A 12,821-nucleotide genomic window follows, 5' to 3' on the forward strand; every position below is an offset into this window, starting at 1 on the left:
CTTGTTGAGGCATCGCAGTGTTTTGGTTATTGCTACTTTCTTGAAGGTTTATACTTCCCTCACTGTCTCTTTGTTCGAAAATTTTTCAGTTTTCTTCTTGTTTACTTACAAATGAATTTCACAATTCATTCTTTGTAAAAACAAGTTACCAACTATTGTAGGTATAATACACTGTAATCAATCTAAAACCTGAACTTCCCTCAAATATTAAGACCCAAAGATACAAATATGGCTGAATGCAACAAAACAACTAAGTTACAGTGTTCCACCCACATTTCATCTAAAATTATGATAAGAAGAGGAGGAAAAAGGGTGAGTGAAGGAAAGCATTCCAGGACGGAGGAACAGAGTGTTAAAATTTGGGGTGGCAAGTCAAAGTATGGCACATTGGTGGAAGTGAAGTAGTTCAGGGTGATAGACACAACGGCACCTGACGGTGGTGGGAGGAGGGAGAAGGGAGAGAGAGAAGCAGGTGTCAGGTAATGGAAGTCCTTCTAGCTATGTTGACAAGTTTTCCAGAGGAAAGTATGGAGGGAAGGAAGTACAGGGAGTGAGAAGGTTGTCTAAAAGTGCAGAGAGAACTAGGGAAATAGCCAGAATGTGACCTGTTTCTCTGGTCAGCTACTTGTTTTTAAATACAGGAGGAATTTGGGCCAGTTTGGATGCTGGGAGGAGGGTGGCCACAGGAAGGGAAGGGCTGGAGATTTGGAGAGGCTAATATTAGAGAACTGAGTTCTGCTTCCTTGAATTATTAGAAAATGAAGTCAGTGTGACGAGCACCGGGTGTTGTATGTAAGTGATGAATCAGTAAACTACACCTGAAACTAATATTACACTGTATGTTAACTACCTGGAATTTAAGAAAAACTTGGGGAAAGAAAGGAAAATGAAGTCAGGTTAGCTGCATAGGACAAAATTTGGTTACCTTAAGGTGATGCTTTTTAGTTTTTTTTAAAAAAAGACAACTGAGTCAAAACAAGTGAAATGCATTAAAATGAATAAATATGTAATTCCTCCTTGTTTTTTTGAAATGTCCAATTAAGGATAATTTAAAATGGACCCAATTAGAAGTAAACAGTGTTTAAACTAAAAGGAAATATTTTGCAAGTATCTTGTTTTATGAAGGTAAACACTACATTTAAATATGCATCCTTGCACTTGACATATTTATTCATTTTCTTCAAAATGTAAATGCTTTAACAAATGTTGCAAATGTAGAGACATAAATTAACTTTACATCAAAGAGCAAACATCTTACAAATGGCAACAAGAGACCAGTTGTATTTAAGATGTCTGATATTGCTTTATGTCTGTATTAATAATAAAATTTTCTTATGCACTATTCCTCCTCATGGAAAACCCTGCTGTCCTTATTCATATACAAGTAAAGCTGAATTGGGATCTGGATGCCTGTGTGTCTCCCAGAAGCTTTTTCTGGAACGGATTTGATGAGAAAATTTATACTTTCTAACCACCTTTTTATACAGATCTGCTCTTCACTACTTTTACCCCTGGAGTCCTGGATATTTTGGTGGTTTTGACAGAGTACCTCAGACACACATGTTTGCTCCAGAGCGTTTAAACATACATTATTGATTCTATCGTTTGAAGGTAAAATGCTTTCAGAAGAAACTTGGAAAACAAGTCTAAATCGATTGAATTTAAAGACCAATAGAAGTCCCCAGATATTGTTTCCACAGCAACAGTTTGAATGTTGAATATTTCTTTGCATGTAACAGGTAATTAATGGCTTCATTGATTCAACAAAAAATTTTGGCAACTACTATATGCTAGGTAGCTAAGAAGCAGAAAGAACCAGGCCAAACTGTGTCTCGTTCTCTTCCTTTCCCAGTGTATTGCCACCGGAGAGTGCACAGTCTAACCAGGGTGCCTGGCAAATGAAGTTTTAAGAATACTATAATGTGTGCCATAATAAATGAGGGAAAAGGTACTTTGAAAGCACAGAAAGAAGAATCTAAACTTCCCTGTTGGGACTGGATGCAGACAAGAGGGATTTTATCACCTATTAAATCAGCAGAGAGAAGGCATTTGAGTTTTATCTTCAAGAACGGGAATAATTTGTAGGATGGGTGAAGGGCCTGGCAGGGTGGGAGGATGGGATTGTTGGGGCGGAAGGAGGCATATCCTGTTCGGAGGAAGTAACCTGTGTAAAGCCACGGAGCTGTGTTAGAACACTGTGGTTTTGGAGTGAATACTTGCCGTTCTGACTTGTGGTAGGAGAGGCACAGGGTGTGTTGAGAGAGTGGCAAGTTTTTCTTCTGAAAGAGTAGGTGGAGATATTAGTAAACATTTTTATGACATCATAAGGAGTTTGAATTTACACTGTACTCAGTGGGGAGCGTTGAATGATCGATGTCTTACATCAGACATATACGTTAGCATCAGGAAAAGCATAGCAACGAATCACAGGACTTGCATGACATCAGGTGACCATTGTTGTTCTCTCTTTACTTTCAAGAAAAACAATGGTCAAATAAGGCATTGCGGGTGACTGCTTCTTTCAGTGTAAAAGACCCTGGAAGATGCTCCTTGTAACTTGTGGAACTTACTAGTCTTTGCCACCATGACCCAATTCCACAGGCTAATTCTCATGGTTGGTGATTAAATCCCAACCCTCTTGTTTTATCCTCTTGGAGATGAAGACTTTTCAGCAGCTTTTAATTCACTTGAAGGCAATTTTAGAGTTATCTCTTGGACTTTCCACTCTAGACTAAATAGTTCTATCTCATTTACCTTTTTTTGTTTTCCCTCTCATGACTTCCATGCAACAACTCTTGAAGCCATTTTAGTTGTTGTTTTTTGGATCTTTTCTAGTCTCTTAATATCTTCTTAGTATATGGTAAAATAAGGCAATATAGTGTTTTAAAAAGATTCTAAGTGATGTTAAACCAGCATAAAGGATTATTCTCAACCGTTTTACATTATATTGCTATAGGATATGTCTAATATCATGTTAGGATTATTTATTTATTTATTTAATTTTTTTTTAACGTTTATTTATTTTTGAGACAGAGAGAGACAGTGCATGAACCAGGGAGGAGCAGAGAGAGAGGGAGACACAGAATCTGAAACAGGCTCCAGGCTCTGAGCTGTCAGCACAGAGCCCGACGCGGGGCTTGAACTCACAGACCGTGAGATCATGACCTGAGCTGAAGTCGGACGCTTAAGGACCAAGCCACCCAGGTGCCCCATGTTAGGATTTTTTTAAAGGCACCTCTGCATTGGTAGAAGATAGAATTATTTTTTTGATGTTTTGATCGTACATTCCTTTTCTATTTATACAGTTAAAATATATTTGAATATATATTCAAATATATAATATATAGTATATATTATATACATTTACTTTTTTAAAGTTGGCTCTATGTCCAACATGGGGCTTGAACTCACGACCCTGAGATCAAGAGTTGCATGCTCTACCGACTGAGCCAACCAGGCACCCCTATGCATTTGAAATATTTTTGAATCAATACTGATAAGTTCTTTCTTGCTGTTGATGAGTGATTTCTCTAGCAGTCTTTAAACTATTATTTTTTCAGCTTTATGGAGTTATAATTGACAGATGAAATTATAAGATATTTAAAGTATACAACCTAATGATTTGATATATCTGTACATCGTGAAAGAATTCCCTTCATAATTTGAACTGCATCCTTATTTCAAGCAACAAGGTGTAAAGAAAAGAAGATAGGTTGGGTAGATCTGGGTTCAAACCCACGTCTTCGTCAGATGTGTCGGAAGCGAACAACTTAGGCTAAAAAGATCACCCCGGAATAATTATGCAATATTCTTAAAAGTGTCCTAGTTTGGATGATAACCTGCATAGTTACCTTGGGTTCTGTCCATTACTAGTCTTCTTTGACTTCCAGCTTCCTCACTGGTAAGAGGGGTAACCATATCTAGCCAATACATTCATTTGTAAATATAAACACTAAAAAAAGCTATGTTTTTTAGCATGGAGCCTGATACATAGTAAATCCTTTAATTAGGTCCTTTCGTTTTTCTCCACTTTTTATAAAATTTATTAACTTTTCAGAACAAGTAGATTCTGTATCCTTAAATTATCTACATATCTGAGATAAAATCATATTTGTCTAAATAACATGCTTGTGAAGTTCATCCTTATAGATGTCAGTAGGAAGTTTAATGAGCGTCCTTGCTATATCCACAATCCTAAGTCATTAGTAATGACATTGCACAGCAAAGACTTGCATGTAAGGTGGTTTGAATTGTCCTTTAGTTACATATACAGCCAGTAAGAATGACTCCATATTCCGTCCAGTCTCCAGTTTTCAGGTTGAATCCCATTAAAATGGGATTTCACCATGTGCATTCTGAGGAACAGTATTCCCGGTGGGTAGTTGATAGCTGTTATGATGAGGGAGAAATGTTGTGGTCAAATAAGCTGTGCAGATGGGAAATGCTGGAATAATCTAAGCTAAAGAGGTTTCTACCCTACAGCATTTCCTAGAGCTTTATCATACTCCTCTGTGCTGTGAATCTGAAAGAGTGTACTGTATTATGCAGCATTCACGAAATAATGAACTGAACTTGGTTTTTTTTTCCCATGGTGGTATTCAAAAACGAATAGAAAACACTTGGAAAAACACAAGTGACTGACAGCTCAGTTTATCACAACATTTTCCAATTTTGGCAGAATGTTTATTCATTTATTCATTCATTCAACAAACATGTATTTACCCCAAATTATTTATTGATTGAGTGTTTGTCCCTAAGTAGTCCTTAAAACCACGTCATTTAATACACAATTATAGTTTTTATAGTTTAATATTTGGAATATAATTGAGGTAGTAATTTAAAAATATAGATATCAAAAACATGTTAAATTCTGTAAATATTTCCTCCATATTTTTAAGTTTATTTATTTATTTTGAGAGGGAAAGAGAGTGAGAGTGGGGGAGGGGCAGAGAGAGAGAGAAAGAGGATCCCAAGCAGGTTCCACACTGTTAGGGCAGGGCCCGACGCAGGGCTCGAACTCATGAACCCTGAGATCATAACCTGAGCTGAAATCAAGAGTCAGACGCTTAGCCAACTGAGCCACCCAGGTGCCCCTGTATTTCTTTCATTCTTATTTTGTAGTAAGAATTCAGTCTTCTACCAGTGGTCTCCAACTTTTTTGATTGTGCCCTCAGTTCTTTACCCATCAAATATGCTTGTTTATTTATTAAATTATATGCATGTATTAATGGATTAATATAATCATATGTTATAAAATATGCACAGAATTCAGATGTTTTAAAAGGATGAGATGAAAAATAAATAAAAATGAAAATTCTAATATTTTCTTCCTGGAATTCATTGGGTCACTTTGCCAGCCTCTTGGCTGTGTGCCCCTCTGTTTGTTTGTTTGTTTTGTTTTGTTTTGTTGTACCCTCTCATTGGAGACTACTTGGTGAAAGAGCAAAGAAGGAAGCAGATGTAAATGTGTTACAGGCAGAGGAAGTATTTTTTTTCATCCATTATGTTTGTCATGATTTATTAAAGAGTAAATTTAGGTCCGACACTATTGTAAGTGGTTCACCAAAAATGGATAAGGAAACATTGTTTTTTTTATCTTCATGAGCTTACTCTGATTGAAGGAAATGAGCAATATCAGTTTAGAAGGTAGAATTCTCAGATCAATTCTGTTATCAAATATTTGTAGAACATCTATCATTTGCTAAGTGCAAGGCATCAGAGATGCAGAAGTAAGTTATAGCCTTGTCCTTGAGGAGCTTTTATGCACCGAAGAGATGTCCAGTGTAACAGTGTTCTCAGGACAAAAGGGAAGGTTACTCTGGAAAACTACTTCTTCATGTTATGAATCTTACATTTTGAGTAAGACTTCTTTCTATCAAAGGATTATGGGAAAAGGCATCTGCTTGCTAGGAGAGAATCTATAACTCTCTTGTTTCTAAGTACTCCTCTTTTCTTTACCCTATTTTAGTATGTAAGACTCCTGCTCTCTTAAGATGCTGCTGCTAGTGATTGCTGTGCTATTTTTCCTCTTCACCTGCTCTTTGGTCTCAGTGAATTAACCATTCAAACTTGTTTTTGTTAACTGCTGCCATATTGTTCACTCATCAGTAGTCTCCCATTCCATCCTTTGTGATGAATACCCCAGTATGTTATTACTTTAGATACATTTTATTTCACCGAGACTCTAAATTCTAGCAGATGTCCACTTACATCTCAATCACAAATAGTCTTCGTTAGAATTACTTAAATGCATGTGACTTTAGGATTTTTCAAAACATATTTGATATCTTTGTTTTATCATACACTCACATTTGTACACCTATAAGAGCTTAGGTATTTGAAGGATGGGTATGACCTGTAGAAGTATTTCTCAGGTTTCTAGTTTTATTTTTCTGAAACATTTCACTTCAAATAGAGTTTTAATTGTATTGGCTCTAAGTGAATGTAAACCAAGTTAGTATTGAACCAGCAGATGGAAAAATCTTTATCACTGAACAATGAAACAACTTGAATTCTTTTTTCCCCTTTTGCCATCTGGTATCTGTGCTCATATTTGAAACATTAACCATTCAGGAACGAGTTGTTTTCTGTATCCAATAGTCAGAAGCTTTCTCTGAAGGCTGGTGCTTATCTTTTCAGAAGAAAAAAAAAATGCCACAAATACAAATGGAGCCCTGAACTAATATTTGACAGTCACATAAAAGCTTAAGAAAATGCAGAGTACAAAGTGAGTCTAAGGAGATGCCATTTTCAATTTATTTTCATAATCTAATTCTGCATTGCTTGTAAAGGTTAATCTAAATCCAGCAGAACAAAGCCAGCCCACTGTTTACTTGTTATAGGCACTGCTACATTATTCTAAACACAGCAAAATGAGCATAGCCCTTGTTCACAACCTATTGCTATTTTTTTTCTGAATTGTAGCAGATATTTTTTTCATGCAACTCTCAAATTATCAGTAGTCAAATAGTGTCTGTAATGGTAAAATGCTTCTAAGAAAACATCCAGAAAATAATTTATAATATTCACTTTGAAAAGAGCAACACAATACATTAGCCTCCAGTTATTCGAGTAACCTTGTGGATTGACTTTTCTCTGGATGTCCAGCAATATTCCCATCACTTAACTTTATGGAGGATGAAAGCCAAAGGAGCTCAAATAGTTTACATATTATTTTAAATATTCTCTAAGGACATATCTCTGCAACATTAGAAACTTTAGCCCCTAAGCGTCAAGCATTACAATGATCTGGTAGCAATGGTTTTGGATTTTCTGGCACTTTCATTATGTATAAACTATTTATCTCTATTTTTTCAACAGTTTTTCTTGTATAAACAAAACATAAAGAATTAATGTGGTAGTTCTATTGTCCTTGAAGTCAGATTCATGGTCTAAATCTAAATCTTTTGGCATATGGTGTATTTACTCTCACTTTTCAGATTGGCTTATGTTTGAGTAGACTTTGAAGACTTTCCTTCTGTGGTTGCGTTTTCCATCTGGGGACCCACTGGCAATTTCTTGGTTTGTGGCTGAGTGGACCGTTTCCAGAAGTTTTCTCTGTATGGACAGCTAAGACAATCTTATAAATTATTCTTTCTAGAAATAATTTTTACTGAAGCGTGTCTGATGGACAAGTTTAAGAAGATTACAAACAGCATTCACTAGGTTAAAGTGTATTACTTTCTTGTATAAACTTGGACCTTTATCTTTCTGCTTAATCTAACTCTGGTTTATTTGGCTCTAAGACAGATGTTTTAACACCCTCTCTCTCTTAATTGGCCTTTCAGGTGTGGAAGAGCTTTTGGGTGCGGGGATGTGCTTTGTGAATACTCCCAGCAGCTACAAGGGACGCCTTCCAGGGAACCTGAGCTGTACTCCCTGTCCCTCAGAACGCTGTACTCTGTACACAGCAGCTCTCATAATGGTGAGTCTGAAACTCTTCCTCCAGAGACAGTGCTCGCTGCTTTGTGCCCATGTCTGTTACCTGAACCATCTATTTTTCAGCTACTTTTTTCCATTCTGCCAACAAAACGTCCCCTGCTTACTTCTCTCCTCATGGCCTCTGCCTACTTAGCTCCTATCACTTTGTGGCTGCTTTTCCCTTAATGTGGATTTCAACTTTTACTCTTACTGAGTTCCAGCTGTCTCCACATCTTGCATTCATCCCTGCCACAGAGAGTGTGTGGTCGGATTGTTGCGTTACCATGCAGGAGAGGGTGTTATTGTGTCTCCGAGCTCTCATGCCAGGCCATTTCAAAGGTCTTTGGTCTTTATGTGTCTGAGTCAAATAGTCACTTGGAGTTAGAAAAACAACATAAGCCCAAACAGTACCAAAGACATTATTTACTTGTGATTTAACTAACCTGATGTCAGGAATTCGGATTACTGTTCATCTCACCCCTGGGAGGCAGGTATTATCCCTATCTCTGTTTTATAGATATGGAAACAAGATTGGGAGAAGTTCAATGCTGATAGAGCTTGGACTCAAACTCAGCTCTGACTTCAAAAGCCATGCCTTAACCAGTATAAAATGGCAGAGGCTGGGTCACAGGGTCATGTTATTCAACGCCCAGAGACTTTTGTAAATGGATGCCCTTGGAGGAAGGGTTGTATAGGCAGGTAGGTGCCCTGAGGCTTTTTAGAAAGGGCATTTTCACCAACAGGCACCTTTCTGCATGCATAATTTTCTGACAGCACAATGGAGGCTAGCACATTTATCCTATTAAACACAATTTCTTGATGGATTGAAGATGTGAAGCAAAGCTTTACTGTTTAAACTTCAAAGTAATTGTGTAATGAGAGAAATGGTACTGGGCATGGAATAGTAGGACTTGGGTTTTGTACCCAGCCCTGGAATTTACTGACCTTTAAATTTTGGACTAATCACTCAATCTCTTACTTTATTCATCTTTAAAATTGGGTCGATCTTAATTTTAAAAGGACAATTGCACACTTAATTTTTTGAAAAGATTAGATTACTTTAACAAAGGGCTTGGCATTTGATAGGAATCGAGTATGTTAATGGCCTGTTTCTTATGTCTCTGAAGAGAGACTATATCTGGCCACTTAAAACAAAAAGAAAAAAGAAAAAAGAAAAAGAAAACCTCTTAACTGAAGTATAACACACACAGAAAAGTGCGGAAATAATAAGTGTTCAGCTGAATTAATTATCCAAAATGAACTCACTTGTGAAACCACCTCCCTACTCAAGAAATGAAACACTACAAATACCCTCCCTAGGATTTCTACTCATGTCCGCTTTCAACCACTGAACTTTTCCCCAGAACTAACCACTATTTTGACTTCTAATACCATTGGTTGTTATGGGGAAGTAGGTTCTACTTACATAAATGGGTTAGAAAAAAGCTTGGGGTGGAAAGCTGCCACCATGGGGTGAAATCACTTGAGGTTAACTTGGGAGATATTGTAATGGGATCATGAGTATCTTGTTATATCACCTGCAGGAAATTACTTTCCATTTGATGCCTATGTACTATTGTTCTTTGATCACAAATTCCACTTGCCCCCCAGACCCTTTGCTTCTTACACACTCAAGTTAATGATTACTGTCTATTTTCTCAATGTTCATGTGTGTAAGATCTTATTTTCTGCACATTCACCATGTGGGTAATAGCTTGTGAGCTCAATAAATATGGGGATGAAACTCCTGTTCAGGGCTCTTGGCTCCTCCTGGACATTAGCCTCTCTTGTATTCAATTCTGCAATCACTCTCTTGCTGCACAAGAGTGAACTCCAGACTCATAGTCTGCGACAGTTGGTTTTGCCTACATTTCTTCTTCTTCTTCCTTTTTTTTTTTTTTTTTTAGCTGTGTGTAAATGAAATTGCATATAATGATTCTTTTGTGCCTGGCTTCTTTTGCTAATTTATATTTGCCATATTCCTTGCTGTAATTGCATGTGGGAATAGTTTTATTCATTGTGATGGCTATAGTGTGTTTCCTTGTAGGAATGTATCACAGTTTATTTATTTCACATCTGATGGACATTTGGGTTAGTTCCAGTTTTCAGTGATTATGAATAATATCACTGTGAATGTTCTTGCATATGTCTTTTTGTTAATATGTGTGCATGGTGAGTGGTGCATCACTAGGAAGATATCTTTAACCTGAGCAGATAATGCTAAACAGATATCCAAAATGGTTTTCCATTTCTGCCAGTAGTGTTTAAATTTTTTTTTTCAACTTTTATTTATTTTTGGGACAGAGAGAGACAGAGCATGAACAGGGGAGGGGCAGAGAGAGAGGGAGACACAGAATCAGAAACAGGCTCCAGGCTCTGAGCCATCAGCCCAGAGCCCGACGCGGGGCTCGAACTCACGGACTGCGAGATCAGGACCTGGCTGAAGTCGGACGCTTAACCGACTGCACCACCCAGGCACCCCTCTGCCAGTAGTGTTTAAATGCTTGTAGCTCCTAAGACTAGCCAACCCGTAGTATTTTCAGTCATTTGAATTGTGATGAGTTTGTAGAGTTGTTTTTACCTTTCCTTGACTGCTAATGTGGTTAGCCTCCTTTCCTGTACTTGTTGGATATTTGGATAACATCTTGTGTAAGATTCTTCTTCACAGTCTCTCATCCATCTTTTTGATTAAATTTTAGCTTTCTCTTATTGATGGTTTAGATTTTAAAATGTATTCTCTAAAGAGCCCTTTGTTGATTATATATGTTACAGATATTTTCTCCTAGCCTGTGGCTTTACTTTTCACTTTCTTAATAGTATCTTTTAAAGAAAAGAAGTTCTTAAGTTTAATGTAGTCCTATTTATTATTTTTTTATTTGGTTAGTACCCTTTGTCCTCTGGGAAATATTTCTTAATCTCAAATCATCTAGAAGATATTCACTTGCATTATCTTCTAGAAACTTTATTGTTTTTACTTTCATATTTATAATGACAATCCCCCTGGAATGGATGTTAGGAGTTTATCTACTACATTTCTTTGGCTTTCTTTTTTGATCCAGTGTTCTGTCCCCTTTATGGGAAATAAAATGAAACTCTAATCTAAACAGGATATGACTATTCATACATTTGTGCTTCTTATGACTGTCCTTTTACATAGCACCTCATTTTCCTGAACTTACTCCCCATTTTTTTGAGCATATTTGAGATGTAGGATGAGTTTCTTAAGGAACTTTTTAGCATTCTACGTCATTTTCCCCAACTTATTCCCCATTTTTCTTGAGCATATTTGAGATGTAGGATGGGTTTTTTAAGAAACTTTTTAATATTCTTCCTTCTTAAGGAGACTAGGACAAGAGCATTCTGCAATATATGCAGACAGCCCAAAGTAGTTGAAACAGATACATAGAGTGATTTATTTGTGGAGATGCAGGTCATTCTTTTCAAAATTCTTCCCACTATTCTCTGTCATTCCTTCCTGAGCCCAGTATCACTCTCAGTACCTGGACTTAATCACCAATAACAACTCTTCCCTTTGACGGTTAGCAATATGAAAGAAGGAAGGAAGCTTTCGTATATTCTATAGCAGGACTTGACAGCATTATGAAAACACAATGCTGCTTTTCAACTGTGTCTATGCGCGGGGCTACATCGGTGCTCATTGGCATCTTTTGTTTTGTGAATAGCTTTTCCATGGCTAGATAAAACATAATCGCAAGAAAGGTTATTGGCAGATACTCCAACAGGGAATAGGTATTCTTTGGATTTATTTTTGGTGCTGCTACCTTTCTTTCCAAGTCAAACACTGTTATGAACTCAAACCTTTGGTTCAGCAATGAAAATGTGTAGAGAATGTACAAATGCTGGATTGCACTGGGGTCTTATTTTCACATATTTCTCACAGGCCATGTTGTCATTTCTGCCATCTTTGGCACCTCTGCTCTGGTGATTTCAATGCTAACGTTTTTGCATTTCTCTGAACAGTGGCATTTTATTTAATTTTTTAAGAGCTGTAGGTCACAATTACAAATATCTTTTTCTTTTTTCTTTTGCTTTCTAGAGCTGACAAAAAAGGGAAGCGCTATCTAAGGAACAAGGTGTGAGTGAATCTGCCAGAGGCTAGAGCCATCCATGATTTACATCCTTCCCTATCTCTTTGGGAGAGCACTGTTTTCATGTCTCTGTGCAGTTTGCAGTTTTTGAAGGGCACGTTAATAAAGGTGCACTCCAAGGAAGATAGGGAAAGGTCAACTAGTGCTTCTTAACTAGTTTTAAAAAACTTCTGACTTCTACAGCTGTATAGATATGTGCACAGACATAATTGTTAAGGGCTTACCCTACAACGTAGTCGAAAGTAATGTGTTTTTTCTCTAGCATTGGCCTTTTAAAATGTCAGTAACTTTGTTAATTCCAAACCAATTAGTTTCACACTTTTCAAAGGATAAACTCAGACTAGTCATATGTATCTCTATATTGTGATATAATAAAAAATATATATGTGTATACATATACACCTGCACACATTTACTCATTGCTTTCAGTTCTAGGTATGATGCCATTGTTCTTACTACTTTAACTTAATATGCAAGATTTAGAAAGATTCTTTTTTTTTTTTTTTTTAAATTTTTTTTTCAACGTTTATTTATTTTTGGGACAGAGAGAGACAGAGCATGAACGGGGGAGGGGCAGAGAGAGAGGGAGACACAGAATCGGAAACAGGCTCCAGGCTCCGAGCCATCAGCCCAGAGCCCGACGCGGGGCTCGAACTCACGGACCGCGAGATCGTGACCTGGCTGAAGTCGGACGCTTAACCGACTGCGCCACCCAGGCGCCCCAAGATTTAGAAAGATTCTAAGTAAAATATGTATGCTGATCAAAAGGGAAATTGTGGCTTACAAGTATTT

At 37.2% G+C, this 12,821-nt stretch overlaps 2 long non-coding RNA genes across 4 annotated transcripts in view; one reads left to right on the forward strand and one right to left on the reverse strand.

Annotated features, from left to right (window-relative positions):
• The window catches only part of LOC111557498, an 88,820-nt gene that overhangs the window by 51,941 nt on the left and 24,058 nt on the right, over positions 1-12,821 (forward strand). Inside the window, exon 2 of the long non-coding RNA XR_002737542.2 lies at positions 7,788-7,924. This is a non-coding gene — a long non-coding RNA (uncharacterized LOC111557498). The remainder of the gene's footprint in view (positions 1-7,787; positions 7,925-12,821) is intronic.
• The window catches only part of LOC111557497, a 33,135-nt gene that overhangs the window by 10,334 nt on the left and 9,980 nt on the right, over positions 1-12,821 (reverse strand). The window lies entirely within an intron of this gene.

This window comes from Felis catus, chromosome D4, assembly GCF_018350175.1.
Source record: "Felis catus isolate Fca126 chromosome D4, F.catus_Fca126_mat1.0, whole genome shotgun sequence".
NCBI classification, from domain to species: Eukaryota; Metazoa; Chordata; class Mammalia; order Carnivora; family Felidae; genus Felis; species Felis catus.